Raw genomic sequence first — 16,469 nt, 5'->3', positions numbered from 1 at the left:
ACAGACTTCTGGAAGTCCCAAACAAACTTTTTGCATTGGCCGGGAATCGAACCCGGGCCTCCCTCGTGGCAGGCGAGAATTCTACCACTGAACCACCAATGCTCGACACGCAGCTCGCCCTCGTTTGGTCGGCACGAGAGACGCGGCGCTTGCACTCATTAGTTTTTAGAAACTCTTTCATTTCACACCAGTGGAAAGGCAACTGGAGCTTCTTTAAGTAAATCAGGTGTCACCCTTTAACTTATGATCACAGTCAGTAATGCTGATCAGCAGAAGCGACATAAGAAGGCTTTACAGAAACAGACTTCTGGAAGTCCCAAACAAACTTTTTGCATTGGCCGGGAATCGAACCCGGGCCGCCCGCGTGGCAGGCGAGAATTCTACCACTGAACCACCAATGCTCGACACGCAGCTCGCCCTCGTTTGGTCGGCACGAGAGACGCGGCGCTTGCACTCATTAGTTTTTAGAAACTCTTTCATTTCACACCAGTGGAAAGGCAACTGGAGCTTCTTTAAGTAAATCAGGTGTCACCCTTTAACTTATGATCACAGTCAGTAATGCTGATCAGCAGAAGCGACATAAGAAGGCTTTACAGAAACAGACTTCTGGAAGTCCCAAACAAACTTTTTGCATTGGCCGGGAATCTAACCCGGGCCTCCCGCGTGGCAGGCGAGAATTCTACCACTGAACCACCAATGCTCGACACGCAGCCTGCCCTCGTGTGGTCGCCACGAGAGACGAGCCGCTCGCACTCATTAGCTCGTTGTGACAGAAGCAAGAGCCAGATCAGGTGCCTGTGAGAGGAGCGCGGTCCGGTTGCCAAACGCACGCATATTAAGTGACGGTCATGCTTCGACAGTTCACTTTTCACACGAATGGATAGGCAGCTGGGGCTTCTTTAAGTAAATCATGTGTCACCCTCAATGCTAAATGTAGAAACACCCTCATTTCTGGCACAACAGATAAAAGCCCTTGCATTGGCCGGGAATCGGACCCGGGTCTCTCGCATGGGAGGCGAGAATTCTACCACTGAACCACCAATGCTCAGCTGCAAAGCCACCTGTGCTTACAGTGAGCGAGGGCATGCTTCTTGGCTCGTCGAAAGAGACGGCAGATGAGGAACACATATTGATCTTGCATTAAGTCCCCTTTTACGAGTTGCAATCATTTGGTGCTTCACGATGATGGCAGGATATTGCTATTTAACTTATAATCCCAGTCAGTAATGCTGATCAGCAGAAGCGACATAAGAAGGCTTTACAGAAACAGACTTCTGGAAGTCCCAAACAAACTTTTTGCATTGGCCGGGAATCGAACCCGGGCCTCCCGCGTGGCAGGCGAGAATTCTACCACTGAACCACCAATGCTCGACACGCAGCTCGCCCTCGTTTGGTCGGCACGAGAGACGCGGCGCTTGCACTCATTAGTTTTTAGAAACTCTTTCATTTCACACCAGTGGAAAGGCAACTGGAGCTTCTTTAAGTAAATCAGGTGTCACCCTTTAACTTATGATCACAGTCAGTAATGCTGATCAGCAGAAGCGACATAATAAGGCTTTACAGAAACAGACTTCTGGAAGTCCCAAACAAACTTTTTGCATTGGCCGGGAATCGAACCCGGGCCTCCCGCGTGGCAGGCGAGAATTCTACCACTGAACCACCAATGCTCGACACGCAGCTCGCCCTCGTTTGGTCGGCACGAGAGACGCGGCGCTTGCACTCATTAGTTTTTAGAAACTCTTTCATTTCACACCAGTGGAAAGGCAACTGGAGCTTCTTTAAGTAAATCAGGTGTCACCCTTTAACTTATGATCACAGTCAGTAATGCTGATCAGCAGAAGCGACATAAGAAGGCTTTACAGAAACAGACTTCTGGAAGTCCCAAACAAACTTTTTGCATTGGCCGGGAATCGAACCCGGGCCTCCCGCGTGGCAGGCGAGAATTCTACCACTGAACCACCAATGCTCGACACGCAGCTCGCCCTCGTTTGGTCGGCACGAGAGACGCGGCGCTTGCACTCATTAGTTTTTAGAAACTCTTTCATTTCACACCAGTGGAAAGGCAACTGGAGCTTCTTTAAGTAAATCAGGTGTCACCCTTTAACTTATGATCACAGTCAGTAATGCTGATCAGCAGAAGCGACATAAGAAGGCTTTACAGAAACAGACTTCTGGAAGTCCCAAACAAACTTTTTGCATTGGCCGGGAATCGAACCCGGGCCTCCCGCGTGGCAGGCGAGAATTCTACCACTGAACCACCAATGCTCGACACGCAGCTCGCCCTCGTTTAGTCGGCACGAGAGACGCGGCGCTTGCACTCATTAGTTTTTAGAAACTCTTTCATTTCACACCAGTGGAAAGGCAACTGGAGCTTCTTTAAGTAAATCAGGTGTCACCCTTTAACTTATGATCACAGTCAGTAATGCTGATCAGCAGAAGCGACATAAGAAGGCTTTACAGAAACAGACTTCTGGAAGTCCCAAACAAACTTTTTGCATTGGCCGGGAATCTAACCCGGGCCTCCCGCGTGGCAGGCGAGAATTCTACCACTGAACCACCAATGCTCGACACGCAGCCTGCCCTCGTGTGGTCGCCACGAGAGACGAGCCGCTCGCACTCATTAGCTCGTTGTGACAGAAGCAAGAGCCAGATCAGGTGCCTGTGAGAGGAGCGCGGTCCGGTTGCCAAACGCACGCATATTAAGTGACGGTCATGCTTCGACAGTTCACTTTTCACACGAATGGATAGGCAGCTGGGGCTTCTTTAAGTAAATCATGTGTCACCCTCAATGCTAAATGTAGAAACACCCTCATTTCTGGCACAACAGATAAAAGCCCTTGCATTGGCCGGGAATCGGACCCGGGTCTCTCGCGTGGGAGGCGAGAATTCTACCACTGAACCACCAATGCTCAGCTGCAAAGCCACCTGTGCTTACAGTGAGCGAGGGCATGCTTCTTGGCTCGTCGAAAGAGACGGCAGATGAGGAACACATATTGATCTTGCATTAAGTCCCCTTTTACGAGTTGCGATCATTTGGTGCTTCACGATGATGGCAGGATATTGCTATTTAACTTATAATCCCAGTCAGTAATGCTGATCAGCAGAAGCGACATAAGAAGGCTTTACAGAAACAGACTTCTGGAAGTCCCAAACAAACTTTTTGCATTGGCCGGGAATCGAACCCGGGCCTCCCGCGTGGCAGGCGAGAATTCTACCACTGAACCACCAATGCTCGACACGCAGCTCGCCCTCGTTTGGTCGGCACGAGAGACGCGGCGCTTGCACTCATTAGTTTTTAGAAACTCTTTCATTTCACACCAGTGGAAAGGCAACTGGAGCTTCTTTAAGTAAATCAGGTGTCACCCTTTAACTTATGATCACAGTCAGTAATGCTGATCAGCAGAAGCGACATAATAAGGCTTTACAGAAACAGACTTCTGGAAGTCCCAAACAAACTTTTTGCATTGGCCGGGAATCGAACCCGGGCCTCCCGCGTGGCAGGCGAGAATTCTACCACTGAACCACCAATGCTCGACACGCAGCTCGCCCTCGTTTGGTCGGCACGAGAGACGCGGCGCTTGCACTCATTAGTTTTTAGAAACTCTTTCATTTCACACCAGTGGAAAGGCAACTGGAGCTTCTTTAAGTAAATCAGGTGTCACCCTTTAACTTATGATCACAGTCAGTAATGCTGATCAGCAGAAGCGACATAAGAAGGCTTTACAGAAACAGACTTCTGGAAGTCCCAAACAAACTTTTTGCATTGGCCGGGAATCGAACCCGGGCCTCCCGCGTGGCAGGCGAGAATTCTACCACTGAACCACCAATGCTCGACACGCAGCTCGCCCTCGTTTGGTCGGCACGAGAGACGCGGCGCTTGCACTCATTAGTTTTTAGAAACTCTTTCATTTCACACCAGTGGAAAGGCAACTGGAGCTTCTTTAAGTAAATCAGGTGTCACCCTTTAACTTATGATCACAGTCAGTAATGCTGATCAGCAGAAGCGACATAATAAGGCTTTACAGAAACAGACTTCTGGAAGTCCCAAACAAACTTTTTGCATTGGCCGGGAATCGAACCCGGGCCTCCCGCGTGGCAGGCGAGAATTCTACCACTGAACCACCAATGCTCGACACGCAGCTCGCCCTCGTTTGGTCGGCACGAGAGACGCGGCGCTTGCACTCATTAGTTTTTAGAAACTCTTTCATTTCACACCAGTGGAAAGGCAACTGGAGCTTCTTTAAGTAAATCAGGTGTCACCCTTTAACTTATGATCACAGTCAGTAATGCTGATCAGCAGAAGCGACATAAGAAGGCTTTACAGAAACAGACTTCTGGAAGTCCCAAACAAACTTTTTGCATTGGCCGGGAATCGAACCCGGGCCTCCCGCGTGGCAGGCGAGAATTCTACCACTGAACCACCAATGCTCGACACGCAGCTCGCCCTCGTTTGGTCGGCACGAGAGACGCGGCGCTTGCACTCATTAGTTTTTAGAAACTCTTTCATTTCACACCAGTGGAAAGGCAACTGGAGCTTCTTTAAGTAAATCAGGTGTCACCCTTTAACTTATGATCACAGTCAGTAATGCTGATCAGCAGAAGCGACATAAGAAGGCTTTACAGAAACAGACTTCTGGAAGTCCCAAACAAACTTTTTGCATTGGCCGGGAATCGAACCCGGGCCTCCCGCGTGGCAGGCGAGAATTCTACCACTGAACCACCAATGCTCGACACGCAGCTCGCCCTCGTTTGGTCGGCACGAGAGACGCGGCGCTTGCACTCATTAGTTTTTAGAAACTCTTTCATTTCACACCAGTGGAAAGGCAACTGGAGCTTCTTTAAGTAAATCAGGTGTCACCCTTTAACTTATGATCACAGTCAGTAATGCTGATCAGCAGAAGCGACATAAGAAGGCTTTACAGAAACAGACTTCTGGAAGTCCCAAACAAACTTTTTGCATTGGCCGGGAATCTAACCCGGGCCTCCCGCGTGGCAGGCGAGAATTCTACCACTGAACCACCAATGCTCGACACGCAGCCTGCCCTCGTGTGGTCGCCACGAGAGACGAGCCGCTCGCACTCATTAGCTCGTTGTGACAGAAGCAAGAGCCAGATCAGGTGCCTGTGAGAGGAGCGCGGTCCGGTTGCCAAACGCAGGCATATTAAGTGACGGTCATGCTTCGACAGTTCACTTTTCACACGAATGGATAGGCAGCTGGGGCTTCTTTAAGTAAATCATGTGTCACCCTCAATGCTAAATGTAGAAACACCCTCATTTCTGGCACAACAGATAAAAGCCCTTGCATTGGCCGGGAATCGGACCCGGGTCTCTCGCGTGGGAGGCGAGAATTCTACCACTGAACCACCAATGCTCAGCTGCAAAGCCACCTGTGCTTACAGTGAGCGAGGGCATGCTTCTTGGCTCGTCGAAAGAGACGGCAGATGAGGAACACATATTGATCTTGCATTAAGTCCCCTTTTACGAGTTGCGATCATTTGGTGCTTCACGATGATGGCAGGATATTGCTATTTAACTTATAATCCCAGTCAGTAATGCTGATCAGCAGAAGCGACATAAGAAGGCTTTACAGAAACAGACTTCTGGAAGTCCCAAACAAACTTTTTGCATTGGCCGGGAATCGATCCCGGGCCTCCCGCGTGGCAGGCGAGAATTCTACCACTGAACCACCAATGCTCGACACGCAGCTCGCCCTCGTTTGGTCGGCACGAGAGACGCGGCGCTTGCACTCATTAGTTTTTAGAAACTCTTTCATTTCACACCAGTGGAAAGGCAACTGGAGCTTCTTTAAGTAAATCAGGTGTCACCCTTTAACTTATGATCACAGTCAGTAATGCTGATCAGCAGAAGCGACATAAGAAGGCTTTACAGAAACAGACTTCTGGAAGTCCCAAACAAACTTTTTGCATTGGCCGGGAATCGAACCCGGGCCTCCCGCGTGGCAGGCGAGAATTCTACCACTGAACCACCAATGCTCGACACGCAGCTCGCCCTCGTTTGGTCGGCACGAGAGACGCGGCGCTTGCACTCATTAGTTTTTAGAAACTCTTTCATTTCACACCAGTGGAAAGGCAACTGGAGCTTCTTTAAGTAAATCAGGTGTCACCCTTTAACTTATGATCACAGTCAGTAATGCTGATCAGCAGAAGCGACATAAGAAGGCTTTACAGAAACAGACTTCTGGAAGTCCCAAACAAACTTTTTGCATTGGCCGGGAATCGAACCCGGGCCTCCCGCGTGGCAGGCGAGAATTCTACCACTGAACCACCAATGCTCGACACGCAGCTCGCCCTCGTTTGGTCGGGACGAGAGACGCGGCGCTTGCACTCATTAGTTTTTAGAAACTCTTTCATTTCACACCAGTGGAAAGGCAACTGGAGCTTCTTTAAGTAAATCAGGTGTCACCCTTTAACTTATGATCACAGTCAGTAATGCTGATCAGCAGAAGCGACATAAGAAGGCTTTACAGAAACAGACTTCTGGAAGTCCCAAACAAACTTTTTGCATTGGCCGGGAATCGATCCCGGGCCTCCCGCGTGGCAGGCGAGAATTCTACCACTGAACCACCAATGCTCGACACGCAGCTCGCCCTCGTTTGGTCGGCACGAGAGACGCGGCGCTTGCACTCATTAGTTTTTAGAAACTCTTTCATTTCACACCAGTGGAAAGGCAACTGGAGCTTCTTTAAGTAAATCAGGTGTCACCCTTTAACTTATGATCACAGTCAGTAATGCTGATCAGCAGAAGCGACATAAGAAGGCTTTACAGAAACAGACTTCTGGAAGTCCCAAACAAACTTTTTGCATTGGCCGGGAATCGAACCCGGGCCTCCCGCGTGGCAGGCGAGAATTCTACCACTGAACCACCAATGCTCGACACGCAGCTCGCCCTCGTTTGGTCGGCACGAGAGACGCGGCGCTTGCACTCATTAGTTTTTAGAAACTCTTTCATTTCACACCAGTGGAAAGGCAACTGGAGCTTCTTTAAGTAAATCAGGTGTCACCCTTTAACTTATGATCACAGTCAGTAATGCTGATCAGCAGAAGCGACATAAGAAGGCTTTACAGAAACAGACTTCTGGAAGTCCCAAACAAACTTTTTGCATTGGCCGGGAATCGAACCCGGGCCGCCCGCGTGGCAGGCGAGAATTCTACCACTGAACCACCAATGCTCGACACGCAGCTCGCCCTCGTTTGGTCGGCACGAGAGACGCGGCGCTTGCACTCATTAGTTTTTAGAAACTCTTTCATTTCACACCAGTGGAAAGGCAACTGGAGCTTCTTTAAGTAAATCAGGTGTCACCCTTTAACTTATGATCACAGTCAGTAATGCTGATCAGCAGAAGCGACATAAGAAGGCTTTACAGAAACAGACTTCTGGAAGTCCCAAACAAACTTTTTGCATTGGCCGGGAATCTAACCCGGGCCTCCCGCGTGGCAGGCGAGAATTCTACCACTGAACCACCAATGCTCGACACGCAGCCTGCCCTCGTGTGGTCGCCACGAGAGACGAGCCGCTCGCACTCATTAGCTCGTTGTGACAGAAGCAAGAGCCAGATCAGGTGCCTGTGAGAGGAGCGCGGTCCGGTTGCCAAACGCACGCATATTAAGTGACGGTCATGCTTCGACAGTTCACTTTTCACACGAATGGATAGGCAGCTGGGGCTTCTTTAAGTAAATCATGTGTCACCCTCAATGCTAAATGTAGAAACACCCTCATTTCTGGCACAACAGATAAAAGCCCTTGCATTGGCCGGGAATCGGACCCGGGTCTCTCGCGTGGGAGGCGAGAATTCTACCACTGAACCACCAATGCTCAGCTGCAAAGCCACCTGTGCTTACAGTGAGCGAGGGCATGCTTCTTGGCTCGTCGAAAGAGACGGCAGATGAGGAACACATATTGATCTTGCATTAAGTCCCCTTTTACGAGTTGCGATCATTTGGTGCTTCACGATGATGGCAGGATATTGCTATTTAACTTATAATCCCAGTCAGTAATGCTGATCAGCAGAAGCGACATAAGAAGGCTTTACAGAAACAGACTTCTGGAAGTCCCAAACAAACTTTTTGCATTGGCCGGGAATAGATCCCGGGCCTCCCGCGTGGCAGGCGAGAATTCTACCACTGAACCACCAATGCTCGACACGCAGCTCGCCCTCGTTTGGTCGGCACGAGAGACGCGGCGCTTGCACTCATTAGTTTTTAGAAACTCTTTCATTTCACACCAGTGGAAAGGCAACTGGAGCTTCTTTAAGTAAATCAGGTGTCACCCTTTAACTTATGATCACAGTCAGTAATGCTGATCAGCAGAAGCGACATAAGAAGGCTTTACAGAAACAGACTTCTGGAAGTCCCAAACAAACTTTTTGCATTGGCCGGGAATCGAACCCGGGCCTCCCTCGTGGCAGGCGAGAATTCTACCACTGAACCACCAATGCTCGACACGCAGCTCGCCCTCGTTTGGTCGGCACGAGAGACGCGGCGCTTGCACTCATTAGTTTTTAGAAACTCTTTCATTTCACACCAGTGGAAAGGCAACTGGAGCTTCTTTAAGTAAATCAGGTGTCACCCTTTAACTTATGATCACAGTCAGTAATGCTGATCAGCAGAAGCGACATAAGAAGGCTTTACAGAAACAGACTTCTGGAAGTCCCAAACAAACTTTTTGCATTGGCCGGGAATCGAACCCGGGCCGCCCGCGTGGCAGGCGAGAATTCTACCACTGAACCACCAATGCTCGACACGCAGCTCGCCCTCGTTTGGTCGGCACGAGAGACGCGGCGCTTGCACTCATTAGTTTTTAGAAACTCTTTCATTTCACACCAGTGGAAAGGCAACTGGAGCTTCTTTAAGTAAATCAGGTGTCACCCTTTAACTTATGATCACAGTCAGTAATGCTGATCAGCAGAAGCGACATAAGAAGGCTTTACAGAAACAGACTTCTGGAAGTCCCAAACAAACTTTTTGCATTGGCCGGGAATCTAACCCGGGCCTCCCGCGTGGCAGGCGAGAATTCTACCACTGAACCACCAATGCTCGACACGCAGCCTGCCCTCGTGTGGTCGCCACGAGAGACGAGCCGCTCGCACTCATTAGCTCGTTGTGACAGAAGCAAGAGCCAGATCAGGTGCCTGTGAGAGGAGCGCGGTCCGGTTGCCAAACGCACGCATATTAAGTGACGGTCATGCTTCGACAGTTCACTTTTCACACGAATGGATAGGCAGCTGGGGCTTCTTTAAGTAAATCATGTGTCACCCTCAATGCTAAATGTAGAAACACCCTCATTTCTGGCACAACAGATAAAAGCCCTTGCATTGGCCGGGAATCGGACCCGGGTCTCTCGCATGGGAGGCGAGAATTCTACCACTGAACCACCAATGCTCAGCTGCAAAGCCACCTGTGCTTACAGTGAGCGAGGGCATGCTTCTTGGCTCGTCGAAAGAGACGGCAGATGAGGAACACATATTGATCTTGCATTAAGTCCCCTTTTACGAGTTGCAATCATTTGGTGCTTCACGATGATGGCAGGATATTGCTATTTAACTTATAATCCCAGTCAGTAATGCTGATCAGCAGAAGCGACATAAGAAGGCTTTACAGAAACAGACTTCTGGAAGTCCCAAACAAACTTTTTGCATTGGCCGGGAATCGAACCCGGGCCTCCCGCGTGGCAGGCGAGAATTCTACCACTGAACCACCAATGCTCGACACGCAGCTCGCCCTCGTTTGGTCGGCACGAGAGACGCGGCGCTTGCACTCATTAGTTTTTAGAAACTCTTTCATTTCACACCAGTGGAAAGGCAACTGGAGCTTCTTTAAGTAAATCAGGTGTCACCCTTTAACTTATGATCACAGTCAGTAATGCTGATCAGCAGAAGCGACATAATAAGGCTTTACAGAAACAGACTTCTGGAAGTCCCAAACAAACTTTTTGCATTGGCCGGGAATCGAACCCGGGCCTCCCGCGTGGCAGGCGAGAATTCTACCACTGAACCACCAATGCTCGACACGCAGCTCGCCCTCGTTTGGTCGGCACGAGAGACGCGGCGCTTGCACTCATTAGTTTTTAGAAACTCTTTCATTTCACACCAGTGGAAAGGCAACTGGAGCTTCTTTAAGTAAATCAGGTGTCACCCTTTAACTTATGATCACAGTCAGTAATGCTGATCAGCAGAAGCGACATAAGAAGGCTTTACAGAAACAGACTTCTGGAAGTCCCAAACAAACTTTTTGCATTGGCCGGGAATCGATCCCGGGCCTCCCGCGTGGCAGGCGAGAATTCTACCACTGAACCACCAATGCTCGACACGCAGCTCGCCCTCGTTTGGTCGGCACGAGAGACGCGGCGCTTGCACTCATTAGTTTTTAGAAACTCTTTCATTTCACACCAGTGGAAAGGCAACTGGAGCTTCTTTAAGTAAATCAGGTGTCACCCTTTAACTTATGATCACAGTCAGTAATGCTGATCAGCAGAAGCGACATAAGAAGGCTTTACAGAAACAGACTTCTGGAAGTCCCAAACAAACTTTTTGCATTGGCCGGGAATCGAACCCGGGCCTCCCGCGTGGCAGGCGAGAATTCTACCACTGAACCACCAATGCTCGACACGCAGCTCGCCCTCGTTTGGTCGGCACGAGAGACGCGGCGCTTGCACTCATTAGTTTTTAGAAACTCTTTCATTTCACACCAGTGGAAAGGCAACTGGAGCTTCTTTAAGTAAATCAGGTGTCACCCTTTAACTTATGATCACAGTCAGTAATGCTGATCAGCAGAAGCGACATAAGAAGGCTTTACAGAAACAGACTTCTGGAAGTCCCAAACAAACTTTTTGCATTGGCCGGGAATCGATCCCGGGCCTCCCGCGTGGCAGGCGAGAATTCTACCACTGAACCACCAATGCTCGACACGCAGCTCGCCCTCGTTTGGTCGGCACGAGAGACGCGGCGCTTGCACTCATTAGTTTTTAGAAACTCTTTCATTTCACACCAGTGGAAAGGCAACTGGAGCTTCTTTAAGTAAATCAGGTGTCACCCTTTAACTTATGATCACAGTCAGTAATGCTGATCAGCAGAAGCGACATAAGAAGGCTTTACAGAAACAGACTTCTGGAAGTCCCAAACAAACTTTTTGCATTGGCCGGGAATCGAACCCGGGCCTCCCGCGTGGCAGGCGAGAATTCTACCACTGAACCACCAATGCTCGACACGCAGCTCGCCCTCGTTTGGTCGGCACGAGAGACGCGGCGCTTGCACTCATTAGTTTTTAGAAACTCTTTCATTTCACACCAGTGGAAAGGCAACTGGAGCTTCTTTAAGTAAATCAGGTGTCACCCTTTAACTTATGATCACAGTCAGTAATGCTGATCAGCAGAAGCGACATAAGAAGGCTTTACAGAAACAGACTTCTGGAAGTCCCAAACAAACTTTTTGCATTGGCCGGGAATCGAACCCGGGCCGCCCGCGTGGCAGGCGAGAATTCTACCACTGAACCACCAATGCTCGACACGCAGCTCGCCCTCGTTTGGTCGGCACGAGAGACGCGGCGCTTGCACTCATTAGTTTTTAGAAACTCTTTCATTTCACACCAGTGGAAAGGCAACTGGAGCTTCTTTAAGTAAATCAGGTGTCACCCTTTAACTTATGATCACAGTCAGTAATGCTGATCAGCAGAAGCGACATAAGAAGGCTTTACAGAAACAGACTTCTGGAAGTCCCAAACAAACTTTTTGCATTGGCCGGGAATCTAACCCGGGCCTCCCGCGTGGCAGGCGAGAATTCTACCACTGAACCACCAATGCTCGACACGCAGCCTGCCCTCGTGTGGTCGCCACGAGAGACGAGCCGCTCGCACTCATTAGCTCGTTGTGACAGAAGCAAGAGCCAGATCAGGTGCCTGTGAGAGGAGCGCGGTCCGGTTGCCAAACGCACGCATATTAAGTGACGGTCATGCTTCGACAGTTCACTTTTCACACGAATGGATAGGCAGCTGGGGCTTCTTTAAGTAAATCATGTGTCACCCTCAATGCTAAATGTAGAAACACCCTCATTTCTGGCACAACAGATAAAAGCCCTTGCATTGGCCGGGAATCGGACCCGGGTCTCTCGCGTGGGAGGCGAGAATTCTACCACTGAACCACCAATGCTCAGCTGCAAAGCCACCTGTGCTTACAGTGAGCAAGGGCATGCTTCTTGGCTCGTCGAAAGAGACGGCAGATGAGGAACACATATTGATCTTGCATTAAGTCCCCTTTTACGAGTTGCGATCATTTGGTGCTTCACGATGATGGCAGGATATTGCTATTTAACTTATAATCCCAGTCAGTAATGCTGATCAGCAGAAGCGACATAAGAAGGCTTTACAGAAACAGACTTCTGGAAGTCCCAAACAAACTTTTTGCATTGGCCGGGAATCGATCCCGGGCCTCCCGCGTGGCAGGCGAGAATTCTACCACTGAACCACCAATGCTCGACACGCAGCTCGCCCTCGTTTGGTCGGCACGAGAGACGCGGCGCTTGCACTCATTAGTTTTTAGAAACTCTTTCATTTCACACCAGTGGAAAGGCAACTGGAGCTTCTTTAAGTAAATCAGGTGTCACCCTTTAACTTATGATCACAGTCAGTAATGCTGATCAGCAGAAGCGACATAAGAAGGCTTTACAGAAACAGACTTCTGGAAGTCCCAAACAAACTTTTTGCATTGGCCGGGAATCGAACCCGGGCCTCCCGCGTGGCAGGCGAGAATTCTACCACTGAACCACCAATGCTCGACACGCAGCTCGCCCTCGTTTGGTCGGCACGAGAGACGCGGCGCTTGCACTCATTAGTTTTTAGAAACTCTTTCATTTCACACCAGTGGAAAGGCAACTGGAGCTTCTTTAAGTAAATCAGGTGTCACCCTTTAACTTATGATCACAGTCAGTAATGCTGATCAGCAGAAGCGACATAAGAAGGCTTTACAGAAACAGACTTCTGGAAGTCCCAAACAAACTTTTTGCATTGGCCGGGAATCGAACCCGGGCCGCCCGCGTGGCAGGCGAGAATTCTACCACTGAACCACCAATGCTCGACACGCAGCTCGCCCTCGTTTGGTCGGCACGAGAGACGCGGCGCTTGCACTCATTAGTTTTTAGAAACTCTTTCATTTCACACCAGTGGAAAGGCAACTGGAGCTTCTTTAAGTAAATCAGGTGTCACCCTTTAACTTATGATCACAGTCAGTAATGCTGATCAGCAGAAGCGACATAAGAAGGCTTTACAGAAACAGACTTCTGGAAGTCCCAAACAAACTTTTTGCATTGGCCGGGAATCTAACCCGGGCCTCCCGCGTGGCAGGCGAGAATTCTACCACTGAACCACCAATGCTCGACACGCAGCCTGCCCTCGTGTGGTCGCCACGAGAGACGAGCCGCTCGCACTCATTAGCTCGTTGTGACAGAAGCAAGAGCCAGATCAGGTGCCTGTGAGAGGAGCGCGGTCCGGTTGCCAAACGCACGCATATTAAGTGACGGTCATGCTTCGACAGTTCACTTTTCACACGAATGGATAGGCAGCTGGGGCTTCTTTAAGTAAATCATGTGTCACCCTCAATGCTAAATGTAGAAACACCCTCATTTCTGGCACAACAGATAAAAGCCCTTGCATTGGCCGGGAATCGGACCCGGGTCTCTCGCGTGGGAGGCGAGAATTCTACCACTGAACCACCAATGCTCAGCTGCAAAGCCACCTGTGCTTACAGTGAGCGAGGGCATGCTTCTTGGCTCGTCGAAAGAGACGGCAGATGAGGAACACATATTGATCTTGCATTAAGTCCCCTTTTACGAGTTGCGATCATTTGGTGCTTCACGATGATGGCAGGATATTGCTATTTAACTTATAATCCCAGTCAGTAATGCTGATCAGCAGAAGCGACATAAGAAGGCTTTACAGAAACAGACTTCTGGAAGTCCCAAACAAACTTTTTGCATTGGCCGGGAATAGATCCCGGGCCTCCCGCGTGGCAGGCGAGAATTCTACCACTGAACCACCAATGCTCGACACGCAGCTCGCCCTCGTTTGGTCGGCACGAGAGACGCGGCGCTTGCACTCATTAGTTTTTAGAAACTCTTTCATTTCACACCAGTGGAAAGGCAACTGGAGCTTCTTTAAGTAAATCAGGTGTCACCCTTTAACTTATGATCACAGTCAGTAATGCTGATCAGCAGAAGCGACATAAGAAGGCTTTACAGAAACAGACTTCTGGAAGTCCCAAACAAACTTTTTGCATTGGCCGGGAATCGAACCCGGGCCTCCCTCGTGGCAGGCGAGAATTCTACCACTGAACCACCAATGCTCGACACGCAGCTCGCCCTCGTTTGGTCGGCACGAGAGACGCGGCGCTTGCACTCATTAGTTTTTAGAAACTCTTTCATTTCACACCAGTGGAAAGGCAACTGGAGCTTCTTTAAGTAAATCAGGTGTCACCCTTTAACTTATGATCACAGTCAGTAATGCTGATCAGCAGAAGCGACATAAGAAGGCTTTACAGAAACAGACTTCTGGAAGTCCCAAACAAACTTTTTGCATTGGCCGGGAATCGAACCCGGGCCGCCCGCGTGGCAGGCGAGAATTCTACCACTGAACCACCAATGCTCGACACGCAGCTCGCCCTCGTTTGGTCGGCACGAGAGACGCGGCGCTTGCACTCATTAGTTTTTAGAAACTCTTTCATTTCACACCAGTGGAAAGGCAACTGGAGCTTCTTTAAGTAAATCAGGTGTCACCCTTTAACTTATGATCACAGTCAGTAATGCTGATCAGCAGAAGCGACATAAGAAGGCTTTACAGAAACAGACTTCTGGAAGTCCCAAACAAACTTTTTGCATTGGCCGGGAATCTAACCCGGGCCTCCCGCGTGGCAGGCGAGAATTCTACCACTGAACCACCAATGCTCGACACGCAGCCTGCCCTCGTGTGGTCGCCACGAGAGACGAGCCGCTCGCACTCATTAGCTCGTTGTGACAGAAGCAAGAGCCAGATCAGGTGCCTGTGAGAGGAGCGCGGTCCGGTTGCCAAACGCACGCATATTAAGTGACGGTCATGCTTCGACAGTTCACTTTTCACACGAATGGATAGGCAGCTGGGGCTTCTTTAAGTAAATCATGTGTCACCCTCAATGCTAAATGTAGAAACACCCTCATTTCTGGCACAACAGATAAAAGCCCTTGCATTGGCCGGGAATCGGACCCGGGTCTCTCGCATGGGAGGCGAGAATTCTACCACTGAACCACCAATGCTCAGCTGCAAAGCCACCTGTGCTTACAGTGAGCGAGGGCATGCTTCTTGGCTCGTCGAAAGAGACGGCAGATGAGGAACACATATTGATCTTGCATTAAGTCCCCTTTTACGAGTTGCAATCATTTGGTGCTTCACGATGATGGCAGGATATTGCTATTTAACTTATAATCCCAGTCAGTAATGCTGATCAGCAGAAGCGACATAAGAAGGCTTTACAGAAACAGACTTCTGGAAGTCCCAAACAAACTTTTTGCATTGGCCGGGAATCGAACCCGGGCCTCCCGCGTGGCAGGCGAGAATTCTACCACTGAACCACCAATGCTCGACACGCAGCTCGCCCTCGTTTGGTCGGCACGAGAGACGCGGCGCTTGCACTCATTAGTTTTTAGAAACTCTTTCATTTCACACCAGTGGAAAGGCAACTGGAGCTTCTTTAAGTAAATCAGGTGTCACCCTTTAACTTATGATCACAGTCAGTAATGCTGATCAGCAGAAGCGACATAATAAGGCTTTACAGAAACAGACTTCTGGAAGTCCCAAACAAACTTTTTGCATTGGCCGGGAATCGAACCCGGGCCTCCCGCGTGGCAGGCGAGAATTCTACCACTGAACCACCAATGCTCGACACGCAGCTCGCCCTCGTTTGGTCGGCACGAGAGACGCGGCGCTTGCACTCATTAGTTTTTAGAAACTCTTTCATTTCACACCAGTGGAAAGGCAACTGGAGCTTCTTTAAGTAAATCAGGTGTCACCCTTTAACTTATGATCACAGTCAGTAATGCTGATCAGCAGAAGCGACATAAGAAGGCTTTACAGAAACAGACTTCTGGAAGTCCCAAACAAACTTTTTGCATTGGCCGGGAATCGATCCCGGGCCTCCCGCGTGGCAGGCGAGAATTCTACCACTGAACCACCAATGCTCGACACGCAGCTCGCCCTCGTTTGGTCGGCACGAGAGACGCGGCGCTTGCACTCATTAGTTTTTAGAAACTCTTTCATTTCACACCAGTGGAAAGGCAACTGGAGCTTCTTTAAGTAAATCAGGTGTCACCCTTTAACTTATGATCACAGTCAGTAATGCTGATCAGCAGAAGCGACATAAGAAGGCTTTACAGAAACAGACTTCTGGAAGTCCCAAACAAACTTTTTGCATTGGCCGGGAATCGATCCCGGGCCTCC

At 49.7% G+C, this 16,469-nt stretch overlaps 28 non-coding genes across 28 annotated transcripts; all 28 read right to left on the bottom strand.

Annotated features, from left to right (window-relative positions):
- Nucleotides 1–974: 974 nt before the first annotated feature.
- trnag-ccc (transfer RNA glycine (anticodon CCC)) lies at nt 975–1,045 on the bottom strand. The gene has a single exon. It is a non-coding gene; the product is annotated as a tRNA-Gly (tRNA).
- A 252-nt stretch (nt 1,046–1,297) lies between these two features.
- Nucleotides 1,298–1,368, bottom strand: trnag-gcc (transfer RNA glycine (anticodon GCC)). Its single transcript has one exon. It is a non-coding gene; the product is annotated as a tRNA-Gly (tRNA).
- Nucleotides 1,369–1,596: 228 nt separating this feature from the next.
- Nucleotides 1,597–1,667, bottom strand: trnag-gcc (transfer RNA glycine (anticodon GCC)). The gene has a single exon. It is a non-coding gene; the product is annotated as a tRNA-Gly (tRNA).
- Nucleotides 1,668–1,895: 228 nt separating this feature from the next.
- trnag-gcc (transfer RNA glycine (anticodon GCC)) lies at nt 1,896–1,966 on the bottom strand. The gene has a single exon. It is a non-coding gene; the product is annotated as a tRNA-Gly (tRNA).
- A 228-nt stretch (nt 1,967–2,194) lies between these two features.
- Nucleotides 2,195–2,265, bottom strand: trnag-gcc (transfer RNA glycine (anticodon GCC)). The gene has a single exon. It is a non-coding gene; the product is annotated as a tRNA-Gly (tRNA).
- A 573-nt stretch (nt 2,266–2,838) lies between these two features.
- trnag-ccc (transfer RNA glycine (anticodon CCC)) lies at nt 2,839–2,909 on the bottom strand. The gene has a single exon. It is a non-coding gene; the product is annotated as a tRNA-Gly (tRNA).
- Nucleotides 2,910–3,161: 252 nt separating this feature from the next.
- On the bottom strand, nt 3,162–3,232 carry trnag-gcc (transfer RNA glycine (anticodon GCC)). Its single transcript has one exon. It is a non-coding gene; the product is annotated as a tRNA-Gly (tRNA).
- A 228-nt stretch (nt 3,233–3,460) lies between these two features.
- On the bottom strand, nt 3,461–3,531 carry trnag-gcc (transfer RNA glycine (anticodon GCC)). Its single transcript has one exon. It is a non-coding gene; the product is annotated as a tRNA-Gly (tRNA).
- A 228-nt stretch (nt 3,532–3,759) lies between these two features.
- Nucleotides 3,760–3,830, bottom strand: trnag-gcc (transfer RNA glycine (anticodon GCC)). The gene has a single exon. It is a non-coding gene; the product is annotated as a tRNA-Gly (tRNA).
- Nucleotides 3,831–4,058: 228 nt separating this feature from the next.
- trnag-gcc (transfer RNA glycine (anticodon GCC)) lies at nt 4,059–4,129 on the bottom strand. The gene has a single exon. It is a non-coding gene; the product is annotated as a tRNA-Gly (tRNA).
- A 228-nt stretch (nt 4,130–4,357) lies between these two features.
- Nucleotides 4,358–4,428, bottom strand: trnag-gcc (transfer RNA glycine (anticodon GCC)). Its single transcript has one exon. It is a non-coding gene; the product is annotated as a tRNA-Gly (tRNA).
- Nucleotides 4,429–4,656: 228 nt separating this feature from the next.
- On the bottom strand, nt 4,657–4,727 carry trnag-gcc (transfer RNA glycine (anticodon GCC)). Its single transcript has one exon. It is a non-coding gene; the product is annotated as a tRNA-Gly (tRNA).
- Nucleotides 4,728–5,300: 573 nt separating this feature from the next.
- On the bottom strand, nt 5,301–5,371 carry trnag-ccc (transfer RNA glycine (anticodon CCC)). The gene has a single exon. It is a non-coding gene; the product is annotated as a tRNA-Gly (tRNA).
- Nucleotides 5,372–5,922: 551 nt separating this feature from the next.
- Nucleotides 5,923–5,993, bottom strand: trnag-gcc (transfer RNA glycine (anticodon GCC)). The gene has a single exon. It is a non-coding gene; the product is annotated as a tRNA-Gly (tRNA).
- Nucleotides 5,994–6,221: 228 nt separating this feature from the next.
- trnag-gcc (transfer RNA glycine (anticodon GCC)) lies at nt 6,222–6,292 on the bottom strand. The gene has a single exon. It is a non-coding gene; the product is annotated as a tRNA-Gly (tRNA).
- A 527-nt stretch (nt 6,293–6,819) lies between these two features.
- On the bottom strand, nt 6,820–6,890 carry trnag-gcc (transfer RNA glycine (anticodon GCC)). Its single transcript has one exon. It is a non-coding gene; the product is annotated as a tRNA-Gly (tRNA).
- An 872-nt stretch (nt 6,891–7,762) lies between these two features.
- On the bottom strand, nt 7,763–7,833 carry trnag-ccc (transfer RNA glycine (anticodon CCC)). Its single transcript has one exon. It is a non-coding gene; the product is annotated as a tRNA-Gly (tRNA).
- Nucleotides 7,834–9,327: 1,494 nt separating this feature from the next.
- trnag-ccc (transfer RNA glycine (anticodon CCC)) lies at nt 9,328–9,398 on the bottom strand. The gene has a single exon. It is a non-coding gene; the product is annotated as a tRNA-Gly (tRNA).
- Nucleotides 9,399–9,650: 252 nt separating this feature from the next.
- trnag-gcc (transfer RNA glycine (anticodon GCC)) lies at nt 9,651–9,721 on the bottom strand. Its single transcript has one exon. It is a non-coding gene; the product is annotated as a tRNA-Gly (tRNA).
- A 228-nt stretch (nt 9,722–9,949) lies between these two features.
- On the bottom strand, nt 9,950–10,020 carry trnag-gcc (transfer RNA glycine (anticodon GCC)). The gene has a single exon. It is a non-coding gene; the product is annotated as a tRNA-Gly (tRNA).
- Nucleotides 10,021–10,547: 527 nt separating this feature from the next.
- On the bottom strand, nt 10,548–10,618 carry trnag-gcc (transfer RNA glycine (anticodon GCC)). Its single transcript has one exon. It is a non-coding gene; the product is annotated as a tRNA-Gly (tRNA).
- Nucleotides 10,619–11,145: 527 nt separating this feature from the next.
- On the bottom strand, nt 11,146–11,216 carry trnag-gcc (transfer RNA glycine (anticodon GCC)). Its single transcript has one exon. It is a non-coding gene; the product is annotated as a tRNA-Gly (tRNA).
- Nucleotides 11,217–12,088: 872 nt separating this feature from the next.
- Nucleotides 12,089–12,159, bottom strand: trnag-ccc (transfer RNA glycine (anticodon CCC)). The gene has a single exon. It is a non-coding gene; the product is annotated as a tRNA-Gly (tRNA).
- A 551-nt stretch (nt 12,160–12,710) lies between these two features.
- On the bottom strand, nt 12,711–12,781 carry trnag-gcc (transfer RNA glycine (anticodon GCC)). Its single transcript has one exon. It is a non-coding gene; the product is annotated as a tRNA-Gly (tRNA).
- Nucleotides 12,782–13,653: 872 nt separating this feature from the next.
- trnag-ccc (transfer RNA glycine (anticodon CCC)) lies at nt 13,654–13,724 on the bottom strand. The gene has a single exon. It is a non-coding gene; the product is annotated as a tRNA-Gly (tRNA).
- Nucleotides 13,725–15,218: 1,494 nt separating this feature from the next.
- On the bottom strand, nt 15,219–15,289 carry trnag-ccc (transfer RNA glycine (anticodon CCC)). Its single transcript has one exon. It is a non-coding gene; the product is annotated as a tRNA-Gly (tRNA).
- A 252-nt stretch (nt 15,290–15,541) lies between these two features.
- trnag-gcc (transfer RNA glycine (anticodon GCC)) lies at nt 15,542–15,612 on the bottom strand. Its single transcript has one exon. It is a non-coding gene; the product is annotated as a tRNA-Gly (tRNA).
- Nucleotides 15,613–15,840: 228 nt separating this feature from the next.
- trnag-gcc (transfer RNA glycine (anticodon GCC)) lies at nt 15,841–15,911 on the bottom strand. The gene has a single exon. It is a non-coding gene; the product is annotated as a tRNA-Gly (tRNA).
- Between the last annotated feature and the right edge of the window lie 558 nt (nt 15,912–16,469).

Source organism: Pseudorasbora parva, chromosome 2 (assembly GCF_024679245.1).
Source record: "Pseudorasbora parva isolate DD20220531a chromosome 2, ASM2467924v1, whole genome shotgun sequence".
Lineage (NCBI taxonomy): Eukaryota > Metazoa > Chordata > Actinopteri > Cypriniformes > Gobionidae > Pseudorasbora > Pseudorasbora parva.
The sequence above is the reverse complement of the archived record's forward strand: the minus strand, read 5'-3'. Positions and strand labels throughout refer to the sequence as shown.